The following is a 17,413-nucleotide window of genomic DNA, read 5'->3' as shown; positions in this document are numbered from 1 at the left end:
AGTGTGCTAGCGTGTGCTTTCTATTCACGCTAGCAGTTGGGTTGCATCCCGGACTGATTCCAAAGCGGCTGACACTCCGCTCATCTCCTGTGGATTGCATTGCGTATACTGTGCACAATATGTTGGTGAATACTTTGGTGATTGCTTTTATATACTTTTAGATGTTTTTCCTTTGCGACGCTCCATAGCTTCCAAGCACATGCGCAGTGGCGCCGGTTAGATGTGAAGGAGCACAGCTGCCTGGAATTTCACAGTGGAGGGTTCTGCATATATGGGTGAGCGTTTTTTTATTCTGTTGGTCTGAGGACAAGGAGACCGCAAAAAAGTTTACCGCTTAAATAAAGTGAATTTTTCTAATACGGAGAGTGCCTTCCCATCATTTGAATTTTTTTTATATTATATATATAATATATATATATATATATATACATACATATATACACAACACACACACATATTTATATATATATATATATATATATATATATATATATATACACACACACACATTATATATATATATATATATATATATATATATATATATATATATATATATATATACATATACACACACACACATATACATATACACACACAAATACACAATACCAACATATGGATAAGAATATTCCTCAAAACACAGACAGACAAGTATCAAATATTTATGTATGAATAAAATATATTCCCTCCACTCGAAATATAAAGTTTTAGGGGCCAAATTGTAATAAATATAATAGATCAAACACCTAAATAAGGGAAGCATTTGAAGAAAATTTCCAAAAAACAATACCAATCTTCGGTCAGAACCACTAGATATCAAGAGATAAGTAAATCGGATTAAAAATGGTCAAAAATACATATTATATCATCTATAAAGTTAACATACAAGCAAGCTCCTGAAACCTGGAGCTACTCCTCAATTAAAAAGGCTTTCAAATCAATGTCCCTGTTCATACCTTTGGGTTCTAAAGTTCTCAAAGTACAAATACAAAAGGTTTCTCTATGACGCAATGTTACTAGTCAATTGCCCCCCCCCCATCTCAGATTTCACTTATTATAAGGTTATTTAATAACTAATGGCTAGATTACTAGGTTTTTGCGGTATGGGGTGTGATAATAACTTGTAAGTAATTGCATTGCACCTTTTTTTTTTTTAATGCCGTTAAGCTCCATTGCGTAATAGGGCTGCAACAACTAATCAGTAAGTTTGATCTTAAAAATAGTTGTCAACAAATCTCATTATCAAGTAGGTGGTCCACGATTAGTTGGTCAGTTGCACAGCACCAGCTGCTTTAATCTGATGATCTACTGCAACTAAGATTGTGCAAAAAAACTTGAATTTATTTATTTTTTTAAATCTTTTTTCTATCCGATTAATCGGACAATAATCATCCGATTAATCGGATAGAAAAAATAATAATGAATAAAAATGCTTGCACAATATCATGTGCAGGAGCTCATCGGATTGAAGCAGCTGGTGCTGTGCAATTAACCAACTAATCGCTGACCACCTAATTGATAATGAGATTCTTTGACAACTATTTTTATGAACAATCTTACCGATTAGTTGTTGCAGCCCTATTGCGTAACTTACTGCACTCCAATACCAGCGCTGCTTAAGTCAGCAGTAAGATGGGTTTGCGTGCTTGTGCACGATTTCCCCATAGGAATCAATGGGGAGAGCCGGATGAAAAGAAAACCTAACACCTGCAAAAAAGAAGCGTTAAGGTCAATAATGCAGCCCATTGATTCCTATGGGGAAACAAATCTTATGTTTACACCTAACACCCTAACATGAACCCCGAGTCTAAACAATATTACACTTATTAACCCCTAATCTGCCATCCCTAACATCGCCGACAACTACATTAAAATTATTAACCCCTAATCCAACGTCGCTGCCACTAGAATAAACATATTAAGCCCTAAACCTGTCTAACCCTAACATCCAATCAGCCAATAGGATTTGTCCCACCTTAATTCCGATTGGCTGATAAAATTCTATTCTAAATTCAAGGGACGCCAACTTGGATGACGTCCCTTAAAGGAACCTTCATTCAGTAAGAAGACTCCGGATGAAGAGGATGCTCCGCGTCGGAAGTCTTGAAGATGGAGCCGCTCCGCGTTGGATGGATGAAGATAGAAGATGCCGTCTGGATGAAGACTTCTGCCCGTCTGGAGGACCACTTCACCTGGCTTGGATGAAGACTTCTCCCGGCTTCAATGAGGCCTTCGGCCCGGTTGGATGAAGACTTCTCCCAGTAAGGTGATCTTCAAGGGGTTAGTGTTAGTTTTTTTAAGGGAGTATTGGGTGGGTTTTAGAGTAGAGTTGGTTGTGTGGGTGGTGGGTTTTAATGTTGGGGGATTTGTATTTTTTTACAGGTAAAAGAGCTGATTTCTTTGGGGCAATGCCCCACAAAAGGCCCTTTTAAGTGCTATTTGTAATTTAGTGTAGGGTAGGGCTTTTTTATTTTGGGGGGGCTTTTTTATTTTGTTAGGGGGATTAGATTAGGTGTAATTAGTTTAAAAAAACTTGTCATTTCTTTTTTCTTTTTTGAATTTAGTGTTTTTTTTTTTTTGTAATTTAGATTATTGTATTTAATGTAGGTAATTGATTTAATTGTATTGTGAGGTTAGGTGTTAGTGTAGAACAGGTAAGGTTTTTATTCAGATAAATTTGTATTTATTTTAGCTAGGTAGTTATTAAATGGTTAATAACTATTTAATGACTAGTCTACCTAGTTAAAATAAATACAAACTTGCCTGTAAAATAAAAATAAACCCTAAGATAGATACAATGTAATTATTAGTTATATTGTAGCTATATTAAGGTTTATTTTACAGGTAAGTATTTAGTTTTAAATAGGAATTATTTAGGTAATAATAGGGATATTTATTTAGATTAATTTAAATTATATTTAAGTTAGGGGGTGTTAGGAGTTAATAAATTTATTTTTTATTTGCTTATCTGGCATTTCTTCCTGGATGGCCTCTCACCACCTAAAAATCAACATGTCCAAGACTGAGCTTCTTCTAATCCCCCCAACTAATTCTACTCCAGTTTCTAACTTTACTATCACTGTCGGTGACACCACTATCTCCCCATCACCCCAAGTCTGCTGCCTAGGAGTTACACTCGACTCCAATCTGTCCTTCATACCCCACATCCAATCGCTCTCTTCATCCTGACGCAACCACCTACGCAATATCTCCAAAATTCGTCCTTTTCTGAGTGCTGAAACTACTAAACAGCTAATCCATTCCCAGTAATTTCCCGGCTTGACTACTGTAACAACCTACTAACTGGCCTTCCTCTCTCCCGCCTCTCCCCCTTCAATCCATCCTAAATGCCTCTGCTAGGCTAAGCCACCTCTCCCCACGCTCTGTATCTGCCGCACCCCTCTGTGAGTCCCTTCACTGGCTCCCCATTCACAGCAGAATTAAATTCAAACTTCTCACTCTGACCTACAAAGCCCTTACCAATGCAGCCCCCCCATACCTTTCCTCACTCATCAACAAATATAGCCCAGCCCGTCCCCTAAGATCCAACAACGATCTACTCCTTGCCTCTTCTACCATCCCCTCCTCTCATGCTAGACTACAGGATTACTCTCGTGCGGCACCAACCCTCTGGAACGCACTTCCTCGAGCTGTCAGACTTTCCCCCAACCTCTCCTCCTTTAAACGTTCCCTAAAGACCTTCTTGTTCAGGGAAGCCTATCACCAAATCAGTAACTAATGAATTCCACTTGCCTAATAGTTGCCCTCATCTAACTTCACACTAACATCATTCCCACCTTTGCAGTCCCCACCTCCTGTTTCTCACCCTCCTACCCATTTAGATTGTAAGTTCCCACGGGAACAGGTCTCCCAATTCCTCCTGTATTTGTTTATTAAATTTTGTCTGGTGTCTCATATTGTACTGTCCTTTTATCTTTGTTACCTATGAACAGCGCTGCAGAATCTGTTGGTGCTTTATAAATAAAGAATAATAATAATAATTCTAGTGGCAGCGTCATTGGGGTCGGCAGATTAGGGGTTAATAAATGTAGAATTCAAAAACAAAAAATGTTTGGAGCACCAAAAAGCATGTGAAAAACAAAAATTTATTGTTTGACAAAAGGGTTAATTAAGAGTGAATAAAAATATAATTGAAGTACAGAGAGCAAAAAGGCTGACCGGTTTCGGCGTCTGCCTTAATCCTAGCCTGCTTAAAAAGTGTTTGTAAGTTCACAACTTAAAAATCCACCTCTGTGTTTCAATTGGATGTGAAGTTCACACCTTTAAATTCGTTAACCAATACAAACATTCATTTATACAAGACACCTGAATTCCCTACTGACATCACTGCTGTCAGATGTGGCGATGTTGGTTCAGCCCTCATAAAGTTTTAACTATAAACTTTCCAATGCTGTCACACTTTTTAGCATGAAACTGCTCATCGCCACCTCTGTTCAACAAATAAGTGTTATACATCTAATTAGGCATTGTTTCGTATAACATGTTTTATAAATTACCATTGTATATCACTGTGACTATTTACTTTGTTTAAATATGCTCACAAGTATCATGCGTTCTTTGACCGTCACTGCGTTAATAAAGAGTAAAGAAAAAAGAAAAAAAATGACTTGGTCCGTTGCTACTGGCTGATATATCAAATGTAAACACTCATATTTGCGGATCAGATCTAAGCTGCGTGGAGTGTGTGTATAATAGTTTACTAACATGACGTATTTGCCACTCCTCCTGCAGCGCCCTATAGGCTTGAATTTCTCTCCAATTCTGTAACAGGTCACCCCATTCGTGAGTTGTGTGCAGTGAAGGGAGATGTATGTGGAGCCAAATAGCGAAATCGCTAGTAGTAATGCTCTAACATAATGCCCTCAATTGGTAGTTTTTATCAGAAATATCTATGTCCCTTGAAGGTGCTGCTATATAAATGTAACCTGTAATCTTACTGTACTCCTCGGTATCGTGGATTACCCCACTATACTATACGTGGAAATCCACTGGAGTGGATCTGCAGCTTTTGTCTACACTAAGTTTAAAAAACTTTCTTCGCTATAATTCCAACAGTGAATCTGCTGTGAAAATAAAAAGTTTTTTTATTTTCACAGCAGATTCACTGTTGTCACTTATTTCACACATCAGCCTAGACATCTTCTTTATGCAGCTATAGTATTGCCGCACTATCCTACATCCTATTAAGCTTTTAGCGCTCCCTCCGTTACCTATTTACTCTGTTTTACCCAGTCCGCTAGGGGACCATTTGGAGGAGAGCATTAGGATACTACAGCGCTCAGTTCACCACATTTTTACGCAAAAATATCGAAAGTCTATTTTCTCTGCAACAATTTCTTAGTTATGGATAACTCAGCTGCTGAACTAAACAATAGTAAAAAATAATTGTTTTTGTGTTTAAAATAACTCCAGCTGTTGTTAGTGATAAACCAACAGTATGGAGAAACTCTGAGACAAATCTGATGGGATGTACTAAAAGGAATGACAAGGGTGTATGACAAAATGGAATGCCCATAGACTATAATGAGATGTAAAATAAAGTGTTGAAGTAACAAAACTATGAGACATAACAACTAGATATTTACCAAATATGTACCCAAGGAAAAATAGCATATTCTGAAAGTGAGATTATGTCAGATTATAGCTGTTTTCTATGGATTGACAAGGGTAAATGACATAAGGGAATGCCCATAGACTATAATGGGATTACATTTAAAAGTGCTAAAGAAACTAAAATATGAGACATATCTACTAGATATTTACCAGATATGTTCCCCAGGTACAGTAGCATATTCTGAAAGTGAGATTACGTGAGATTATAGCTGCTTTCTATGGAATGACAAGGGTGAATGACAAAATGAAATGCCCATAGACTATAATGGGATTACATTTAAAAGTGCTATAGCAACAAAAATACGAGACATATCAACTAGATATTTACCAGATATGTTCCCCAGGTACAGTAGCACATATTCTGAAGGTGAGATTACATCAGATTATAGCTTCTTTCTATGGAATGACAAGGGCGAATGACAAAATGGAATGCCATAGACTATAATGGGATAACATGCAACAAGTATATATAATCTGCGCTTCCCAGTTATCACATACAGTATTTCACAATGGATATAGAACCAACATATTAAAATATCATAGAAAGTAAGAGTTGTACGTACAATATATAATACAGAGAACATAGGGTAAAACTCCAAAGTGACCTGTATATGTAAAACCAGATCAGAAAAGTATATCACCCTTGTTGGTATGCAAGTTCCTACATATGATGGAAGCAGAGGAAAAAAAAATTACCAATATATGTCCCTGGAAAGAGTGTGTTCAGAAAATGCTGTCAATGGATGCTGCTCTAATTATGAAAGAACTGTGATCCTCCTCCCAAATGGAACTTGAAAGACAAAAACAGAGAGCACAAACCACTCTAAGAGTAAAAGTATTTAATACAAAATGTGAAGCACAAGTAAAAAATATATGTACAGGAATTAAAAACAACAAAGCATATAGTGCATATCACCACAGAAACTTAGTTTCAGGCCACATGAGTGTTGACTTGTGCCACTCGATCCTTTGTACAGTCTAAGCACAACTGAAACGCTGTGAAGACTTGGAGGTGCAGATCTACTCAAAGTTGTAATAGCCTGTGTCTGGAGATCATGTGATTAAGATATAGCTCCTCATCAAGAGGTGATGTATCAACAAACCGCTTACTTCCTTTTGAATTCAGTGGGCTGTCAAAGGTCAGTTATGTTGCAGCATCTGATTGGCTGAATACGTGTCACTTAATGATTGGCTACTGAATGCCAATGAAATCCTCACAAGCAGCTGTCATAGCAATATGTGATATAATACATAAAGTGCTAAGAAGGCATATACCTAGCTATTGGACAATACTTATATAGCTATACACATACAAGCACGTATTAAGTAACACTGTGAAAGGGGTACAATGTAAAAAAAAAATCAGTAATATAAAAACATTGCAAAGCAAATAAAATGCTTATGATTGAAAACATTAGAATACGTAAAAGGCTATCTGGCAGACAAAATACAAACTATCAATAGTTAATTAATTAAGTAAGTAATTGTATACTGTGATATGAGAAAACGATCCAGGATACTAAATTTGAAATCATATCTGCTATCAAAAATGGTGACTATTATGTGACTTCAGATAGCTTTGAAGATTATCAGCTGCTACCGCTAAAACACTGTCCTTACTAAAAGAGGGGAGAGATGAGATATAGAAACACTACTCTCTGTGATACAACATGGCGTGTAAAACCAAAGATCAAAAATATGTATGTACTTATGGGAATAGCTACTAGCTAGACTCCAAAAGCCTATACGGATTATGAAATGAACATTAAAAAGGACATGTGTAAATAATCCTTACAGTGTGCCTACATGCAATACAAAGTATGTGAGACATAGAGGAATGTTACATATAACTAAGGCGAAAAACCTATGTCAAAGAATCCCCCAAATCCTAATCTTCAAATTCAAATGAGAACACCCAAAGTGCTGCAACATAGTTACATAAAAGCCTGAAGGTCTAAGTCTATATTAAGACCTTTATGATTGACTGTGTTCAGAGTCTGGAGTTCATGAATCCAGTATGTTTTACGCTGTCATAGAGTTTTTAATCTATTATTGGAACTATTAGGTGGAATCCAGTTAATGACTTTGATTTTTAGTCCTGTAGAATTAGCATTATGAAAGTGTCTGACATGGTCAGGTACACTATGGGTCTCGATTTTGTTTTTGATATTACAGCAATGTTCACTAAATCTAGTTTTAGTAAGAGCACTATATGCTTTGTTGTTTTTAATTCCTGTATGTATATTTTTTTGTTGTTGTTGAAATAATTTTTATTGAGTTTACAACTTTACACAATTCAGTACAAACATAATCATAAACAAAAATGGTTCAGTCTGTAAATATGCCTTGAAAAAATAAAAATCAAATTAAGAAAAACATACAATTAAATTTTGGTACAAGAAGGTATTGCTTGATATACAAAATGGATAATCTTCCACACTACCAAGCAAATTGTAGCTACGTCCTCTCTTAGAATTACCACCAACTACTGTATTAATCCCCTTCAAACATATGTAATTTCTTGGTTTGGGTAGTTACAGAATATAGGGGGATCCCCCCCATCCCACATCATCTCCTGGACAACCTATCCTATTAAATAAGTTATGTAGTATTTAGACTTGTTCTTCTTACCCCTTCAATGTACATGATATAGGGTTCCCAATCCGCAATAAAACGGTCTTTAGAGTTCAAGAGTTCTTCTGTAGCACCCGACATGTTATAGTGATATTTAATTCTACTTTCAATATAAGCAAATGAGGGGTGATCAGTTTTCCAGTACTTTGCAATACTTAATCTTGTTACGGTGCATATCATATTCACTAGTTTGGAATGTCTCTTTAGGGACTCCTCTAGGGGAAAGTGAAGCAGAGCTTGCTCTGGTGTGAGATTGACCTCCCTCTCTAGTATTGCACTTAAATTTGATGATATATGGTCCCACACTTGTTTAACTTTGTCGCAGTGCCACCACATATGTAGATAGGTACCTATTTCCCCGCAACCTCTGTAGCAAAGGTGTTGAGTTAGATCTCCTGTCTTGGATAGTCTAGTAGGATAAATATACCATTAATATAAAACTTTCAGATATTTTTCTTTTAGTGATGCATTAGGCGAGAACATTAGCCCTCTCTTAATGTTTTTAACCCAATTTTTCACCGACCATGATCTGCCCAGGTCTCTTTCCCACTTGATGTTGGTGCTATTTTTTTTGTCTTTATCCTTAATGTTAAATATTGGGTATAATAAAGTAATCATACCCTTCCTGGGCTCCCTTGATAAACAAAGGGATTCAATCATAGTGTGGTTAGATGGTTGTGTGCCTCCCAAAATCTCCTGAACTCTGGACTTGAGTTGCAAGTAGTGAAACCATATGTTTTGGTCAGGGTCCCCCAATTCTGCATATTGTTCGTATGAAATTATTTTATTGTGTATGAATGTGTCTGTGATACGATACAAGCCCTTGTTTTCCCATTTTCTCTGTATTTGTAAATTTATTGTTGAGTTGATATGCACCAGAGGAGTTACTTTAGATCTATTAGTGATCAGAGAATAGGTCTTAATCAGCTTATCCCATAAAAATGTGGTGTGGTGAATTGAGATGAACTGTCTAATACAATGAGGTCTACTTTGTTTACCTGTCCAGAGCAATTTATCTATCCTTCCAATTCCTATGATGTCTGCTTCTAATTGAACTCATTGTGGTGCATTAGCTATCTTATACCAATGTAGGGTCTGGGCCATTCTAGCTGCATGGTAATAGGATATTACATTTGGGAGGCCCACTCCACCACCCTCCCTATGCCTAGTCAGTATATCTTTGTTGATTCTCGCCCTTTCCCCCTGCCATATAAATCTAAGGATATCTTTCTGCAAATGTAGCTCTGTTATCGGTACAGTTATCTGGAGTGATCGGAACATATAAAGGATTTTAGGTAGTATTGTCATTTTGATGGATATAATTCTCCGGTATAATGAGAGATTATGTTTGGACCAACTGTTCATTAGCTTCTTAATCTGTGTGAACATAGACGTGTAGTTTTCTTTATAGAGTGTTTTAACATTATTTGTAAGGTTAATACCCAAGTATTTAATAGAGGTCTTTGCCCATGTGAAGGCAAAATTAATTTCTAGTAATTTCTTAGTGTGATTTGGTAAGTGAATATCACACTTACTCTTGTTTACCTTATATCCCAACAACAATCCAAACTTACTTATTTCTGAATAAATTACTGGAAGGGATAGTAGGGGCTTAGTGACTGCGAGGATGACATCATCGGCAAATAATGAAATTTTGTATTCCTTTTCCCCCACTCTAATTCCCGCAATATTGGGATTATCTCTAATTTTCTGTGTGAGGGGTTCAATGCATATCACAAATAACAACGGTGATAATGGACACCCCTGCCTAGTTCCGTTTCTAATTGTAATTGGCACTGATTGGTATCCTGAGAGCCTGATAAAAGCATCTGGGCTTGAATATAGTTTCCGCAGGGCCAAATGGAAAGGGCCACTTATTCCTACTTTGTTTAGTACTGCCAACATATAGTCCCAATTGACCCTATCGAAGGCCTTCTCTGCATCCAGAGTCAGGAACAGAGAAGGTACTCCTCTAACTGTAGCCCAATTTATCAGATCTACAACTTTTCTTATATTATCGGGGCTTCCCTTTGCATAATGAATGCAATTTGGTCCGTATTTATTAAGCTTTGGATGGGGGACATTAGCCGATTCGCTAAGATTTCGGTAAACAAGTTGAGGTCCTGGTTGATTAGAGAAATTGGTCTATAATTCTGGCAATATTGTTTACATTTTCCCGGTTTTGGGATTACTGTCACCCTCGCAGTCAAAATGTCCTGTGGTATGTAGACTCCCTGTAAAATGTTATTGAAGATAACCACTAAATGGGGGGCTAAGGAAGTTTGAAGGTCTTTGTAAAGGGCTCCAGAGAACCCATCAGGGCCTGGGGCTTTATTTCTCTTTAATTCTTAAATGGCTAGAGAGACCTCCTGTAGTGTTATAAGCTTATTTAAAGCATCAAGATCTCCTTGAGAGATTTTTGGGAGTGAGCAGCTTTCCAGGAAATTGTCTAGTTCCATTATTTTATCAAGCTTATGTGTAGATTTAGGTAAGTTATATAATGTATTGTAATAACTGGCGAATACATCGGCAATTTGAAGGGGGTCATTAGTAACTTTCCCATTTGCTAATTGGATTTGTGGAATAGAAGTTGCTCTGGTTATGTTCTTCAATTTGTTTGCCAGCATTTTATCTGGTTTGTTGCCGTATGTGAGTAGTATCTTGTGTCTATGCTTTGCATGAGGGAGAATTGCCTCTTTATCTAGATAAAGTTGGTTGAGTTGAGTTTTTTTTTAAATTAACTTTTCATTGAGGATATAGGAAATGAAATACACATTACAAACATTACAATTTCAAGTGTACCCTTCAGTAATGCTTACAATAAAGAAGTACAGATAGATTTCACAATTAGCAGTGTATCATTGGTGAGGGCAGTAGAATCCATTGCATCATACTTCAGTAATTAGTAAGAGATTGCCTCACTCTTACATACAGATTTCTGTGTTCTTTAGTGATTAAGCTTCAATGGTGACTATAATATACCTCATCCTCCATTTAACTTTATAAACTATAACAAACCATAATCTTTTAGTATGAGTCTACTGTTGACAATATGAGGCCTTCTAATTGGCACCGTTGTGGTCTACACAAATCTCTGGCCTTAATGATGGCGGAGGAAGAAAAAAAAAAAAAAAAAAAAAAGGAAAGCACCTTGATATGTCTCTAAATCCCTCCCTCCCCCTCCACCGCCTATTTGTTGGTATAGAAATCCCCATTCACCCCTCAGGGGAGGCATCAGTTCAGTATGGCAAAGGGTGTCAAGATCCGCCTCTGATGTTCAATACTTAGTGTAGCTATATAAACCCGCCATTTATTTTAAAAAGTGCTTTAGGGCGCTTGCTAGTATCCATCTTGGTATCTAGCTGTTCTATGAGAAGCTGCCTAAAGAGGACTATGTCTAAACGACTCATTTTTATTTTTTAAGTTAGTTTAACTAATATGTGGGTTTCCGGTAGGCATCACTATCTTGGCGTTCTGTGACTTATAATCAATTATGGTTTTTTTCCCTCTTTAAATTGGAATTGAGACCCCTAGTGTTATGGGGATATTATTCTAAATCTGCATATTTGTCCCCTAAATTTTATGCTAATGAGTAGTACTGTTAGGATTTGTGGGCAATCCTTCTCCCTTATAGGGTTATAGGACTAGCAGAGGCTTGGGATGAAACCCCATGTTGAAACATTTCTAGTAACCTTAGATTTTTTGACTCCTGAAAGTCGGCATGTAAGACTGAACAAATTAACATATAACAAATTAACATAACATAAACCTTGGTGCCTTTAAATGCATTGAAAACATTACTTCCAAAATCTATTATGGAGTAGCCTCATAATAGTTGTATCATCTCTTCTTTCTGAGAGTACACCTTTTTATCATTATTAGACATCGGTTCAGGTGGGGAGGTGGAAGGATATAGGAAAGGGAGAGAGGAGGGGGTAGGAGGACAGAGGGAGCAAAGCCCCAAAGGGGCAAGGATGTGGAGTAAAAACATCACTGTACCTGTCATTTTAGCTATAGAGATAGTTTGTGGACCATTGGACACTCATATTGTACTTATAACCCTTCAGCATAGCATGTCATAGACGCATTCGCCTCTAGGTCTTTACGATATAAGGTCCAGAATATTTTGTGTTTTAGGGGACTGAAGGGTTCTTTGTCATTGGGAAGAACTGATATCTGATCTGGGGAGATGTAGTTGGTTTTGATCAAATAGGCCTTTCCATTTTGGATACAAGTGTCTATTCCCTCTGGGGTAATTTCTTTGTCATCTTCTGAAGGGTCTGTGGTTCTGACTACTCGTATTGTATCTCGAGTTTGCTGAGTATAATTTGGCCCTCTTCTACCGAAGAACAGGGGACTAAGTTGTGGTTTTGGGGATGAGTAAAGATCAGCTTAAAGGAAAGTTCAACCAGTATCTAATCTTTTCTTTGATCAAAACATTCACTATTGGCTTCATCTCTCTTCTTCTCCTTAATGTTATGGGAGATAAGTCAGAGTAGATTTGGATACTATGGCCCTCATAGGTGACTGTTCTTGCGTCTCTTGCTGCCTGAATGGATCAGCTCTTTGACGGTGATAATAGTAAAGCTTAACTATTATGTCCCTGGTTTTGGATTTGGGAGGGTTTAGTGAAGGGCTCTGTGAACTCTGTTCAAATAATAGCATGTTAGGTTCCATGTCAGTATGAGTTGGTGAAATATCTCAGTAACATCTGCCTGAAGATTTTTATAATCCTCTGGAAGATTTCTAATGCACAGGTTTGATCGTTTGTGATTGATTTTCTAAAGTCTTCCACCTGATCTTTGAGCTTTTTAATATAGATGGAGTGGTCGAGCAAGGGGGTGTTTGAAGTTGAGGAATTTCCTCAGTGATGTCATCAATTTTATTTTTAAGTTCTGTGGTTCTCCCCACCTATTTCTCTTATATCCTGCTTAAGGTCATGTATTGCAGTTTTTCAGTTCTTCATGAGAAGAAGGATTTGATTTGGGTTATCAGTTTGTTGTTCGGGATATCTCTCCTTGAAGAAGTATCTTCATCTGTGGTTTCCATTCCACTAATTTGTTTCAGCGGGGATATTGATTTATCCATAGCCTTGACCTTTAACTGTGACTTGGATAAACAGTCTTTTACTGTTTAGGTTTCTACTTTTCATATTGATAAGTGGTTTCTTTCAAATAGTGTGTAAAAAAAAAGTGAATCCAAAAGCTGTTCAAACTGTATTATTGTCACCTTGCCCTCCCCCTGCAGCCCCCACATCTCCCTCTCCTCACTCTAGCTTGCAATATTTCCATGTTATTACTTGTGTAATCATCCTTTTTGCCGATGTCGTCTGCATCTATCTGAGACCACTCCAAGTTAAGCCTCTAGATCTTCATTTATAGATAGGAATTTCCTAATATGATATGTGTGTGCCCACTTAGCGGTCAGGGTCCTGGTGTTCTTGTATCTGATTGACATCCAATACCACTCCAAGTCTCCTTAAGTGTGTCCTGATATTGCTCACTATGCATGCAATACCTGGTTAATGAGATATAAGTTGGAAAAAATAGTGGTGTATTAAGAACTTTTAAAGGCCAGGTCCCTAGCCAAATGTTATTATTTTCTCATAAATGGATAGAGGCTTGTGAGGTTGCTGGTGTATCTAAGCACCTTATCAGTTGTGTGAGTAAGTTGCCATGTCAGGGTAGTAGTAGATGTCAGAATGCACCTCTATCTATATCAATTGCTATTGATGAATAGATGCTTCGGTGAGTCAGTTTCAACCAGACTGAATGTACACCAGTGATTAATAAACTCCTCTTATATTGTATGCTACAATTTTTTGTGAGTCCTTGAGTTGAAGTGCGGTGTAAGTCTGAGTGTGTTCAGCAGAAAAGATGGCGATTTTCCCGCAACTTACCCTGATTCTGGTGCTTCTGGTAGAGCTTTTTATAGCTTAATGTCACTAGTTCTGGGTACTTTTAGTGCACTTTACCTGTCGGGGGTCTGAAGGGCAGGGAACTGGTTGATTTTAAGCCCTGTTTTTATGTCCGTGAGGCCCGGGGTAAGGCCGCATCCATGGGCTTTCCTAGTTGTGGCCTGGTCCTCTGTTCCGGTCTGTTTTGCGGTCCCTCCAAACTGCCTCAAAATCACTCCACCAAGTTCCCATCAGATGTTGATAATATTAGGAGCTGGATTCTGGCAATTTTATTTGCAGAAATCAGCTATAAACACTTATATCTCTACTTTTTTTATGGAGCTCTTCTCCAGTGCTGCCACTCTGGTTGCTGGCTAGCTCCACCTGTACGTATATTTTTTTACTTGCGCTTCACATTTTGTATTAAATACTTTTACTCTTAGAGTGGTTTGCGCTCTCTGTTTTTGTCTTTCAAGGTCCATTTGGGAGGAAGATCACAGTCCTCTCAGTATAATTAGAGCAGCATCCATTGACAGCATTTTCAGAGGCCATCGCTTGGAATTGTCCACACCTCTTTCCAGGGACATATATTGGTAAATACTTTTTCCTCTGCTTCCATCATATGCAGGAAATTACATACCAACAGGGGTAATATATACACTTTTCTGATCTGGTTATAAGTATACAGATCACTTTGGAGTTTTACCCTATATTCTCTGTATTATATATTGTACGTACAACTATATACCACTTACTTTCTATGATATTTTAATATGTTGGTTCTATATCCGTTGTGAAATACTTTATGTGATAACTGGGAAGTTTATATATACTTCTTGCATGTAATCCCATTATAGTCTATGGGCATTCCATTTTGTCATTCACCCTTGTCATTCCATAGACAGCAGCTATAATCTGATGTAATCTCACTTTCGGAATATGCTACTGTACCTAGGGAACATATCTGGTAAATATCTAGTTGATATGTCTCATATTTTTTTGCTATAGCAGTTTTAAATGTAATCCCATTATAGTCTATGGGCATTCCATTATGTCATTCACCCTTGTCATTCCATAGAAAGCAGCTATAATCTGAAGTAATCTCACTTTCAGAATATGCTACTGTACCTGGGGAACATATCTGCTAAATATCTATTTCACATGTCTGATATTTTTGTTGCTATAGCACTTTTAAATGTAATCCTATTATAGTCTATGGGCATTCCACTTTGTAATTCACCCTTGTCATTCCATAGAAAGCAGCTATAATCTGAAGTAATCTCAGTTCCATAATATGCTACTGTACCTGGGGAACATATCTGGTAAGTATCTACTTTATATGTCTCATATTTTTGTTGCTATAGGACTAAATGTAATCCTGTTATAGTCTATGGGCATTCCATTTTGTCATTCGCCCTTGTCATTCCATAGAAAGCAGCTATAGTCTCACTTTCAGAATATGCTACTGTACGTGGGGAACATATCTGGTAAATATCTATTTGACATGTCTGATATTTTTGTTGCTATAGCACTAAATGTAATCACATTATTGTCTATGGGCATTCCATTTTGTCATTCACCCTTGTCATTCCTTTTAGTACATCCTGTGACAAACAAAACCAAAAGTGCAGTAATGGTACTACAAAGATATTGCAGACTATGCACAAGCAGGTATGGATTGTGTAGAATAAAGCTTGAGTTTATATAAATTTCAGGACTTGGATAAGAGCTGTGAGAATATATATTACATGCAAAGCAAATAGAAATAACTTAACAGACCTTTCTTCCATGGAGATCTGGCAGAGTTACTGGTGGGGAAAAGAGTTGACACAGAATGAAAACTTAGCTAATAGTCACTGCAGAGCTATGTAGAGGAGCTGTTAGCAATACCTGCTAGTACTTGAGACAAAGGAAACTTCAGCTGTGTGAAGAGCCAGACCGGAGCTGTGAGTAGAGGGAGGCAGATGAATCCTGTGTTAGCAAACACTACTTTATCTCCTGAATACGTAGCTGTGAGAAAACACAGGCAGATGGAATGCAGGGCTGCTGATGATGATGTCAGAACACACAGGCAGATGGAATGCAGGGCTGCTGATGATGATGTCAGAACACACAGGCAGATGGAATGCAGGGCTGTAGCTGATGATGACAGAACACACAGGGCAGATGCAAAGGGAGTATAGCTGCAGACTGGAGCTCCACTCTAGACAAGAAACATGTGACCTCCACTCAAAGCTTTTTCTTTTTTTTTTTTTTTTAAATCAACTTTAATGTAGCAAACAACCTATAGACACAGTGGTTTTTGCTGATTGGCATTTATAAGGTAACCACTGTGACTGTCATTTATAAGGTAACCACTGTGACTGTCATTCATAAGGCAACCACTGTGACTGTCACTTATAAGGTAATCACTGTGACTGTGATTTATAAGGTAACAACTGTGATTGTCACTTATAAGGTAACCGCTGTGACTGGCATTTATAATGTAACTACTGTGACTGTCACTTATAAGGTAACCACTGTGATTATCATTTATAAGGTAGCCACTGTGACTGTCATTTATAAGGTAACCACTGTGACTGTCACTTATAAGGTAACCACTGTGACTGTCATTTATAAAGTAACCACTGTGACTGTCATTTATAAGGTAACCACTGTGACTGTCACTTATAAGGTAACTACTGTGACTGTCACTTATAAGGTAACCACTGTGACTGTCATTTATAAGGTAACTACTGTGACTGTCATTTATAAGGTAATCACTGTGAATGTCATTTATATGGTAACCACTGTGATTGTCACTTATAAGGTAACCACTGTGACTGTCATTTATAAGGTAACTACTGTGACTGTCATTTATAAGGTAACCACTGTGACTGTCATTTATAAGGTAACTACTTGTGACTGTCACTTATAAGGTAACCACTGTGACTGTCATTTATAAGGTAACTACTGTGAATAAACATTAAGAACAAGAAAGCTGAAAATGTACAAGGCTGAAGTTGGATTCTTATTCAGTCAGCTTCTTATTCTGCAACTGATTACAATTTGTAAAATAAAGATATCTAGCATTATTTTTATTTTAAATAAAATAATACACTTTCCAAAAACCTATACAAACTTACATTTTATATATATAAAAAAATGATATTGCAATAATCAGATGGCAAACATGGCATAATTGTTTCTAATAAGTAACTGATATTATAAAAGGGTTAAAATCCTTTGTGCCACTCATTTATGTGT

The 17,413-nt window shown here is 37.2% G+C and overlaps 1 protein-coding gene across 2 annotated transcripts in view; it reads right to left on the bottom strand.

Annotated features, from left to right (window-relative positions):
- Positions 1-16,203, bottom strand: part of LOC128660012 (oocyte zinc finger protein XlCOF6-like) — a 60,703-nt gene extending 44,500 nt beyond the window's left edge. The window contains exons 1-2 of one of the 2 annotated variants that reach the window (XM_053713614.1): positions 16,058-16,203; positions 15,947-15,975 (exon numbers count right to left, since the gene is read on the bottom strand). The gene's annotated coding sequence lies outside the window, so the exon portion shown is untranslated. The remainder of the gene's footprint in view (positions 1-15,946; positions 15,976-16,057) is intronic. The other variant, XM_053713613.1, reaches the window with a different exon arrangement.
- Between the last annotated feature and the right edge of the window lie 1,210 nt (positions 16,204-17,413).

Source organism: Bombina bombina, chromosome 5, assembly GCF_027579735.1.
Source record: "Bombina bombina isolate aBomBom1 chromosome 5, aBomBom1.pri, whole genome shotgun sequence".
Taxonomy (NCBI): Eukaryota; Metazoa; Chordata; class Amphibia; order Anura; family Bombinatoridae; genus Bombina; species Bombina bombina.
This window is presented reverse-complemented; position numbering and strand designations above follow the sequence as displayed.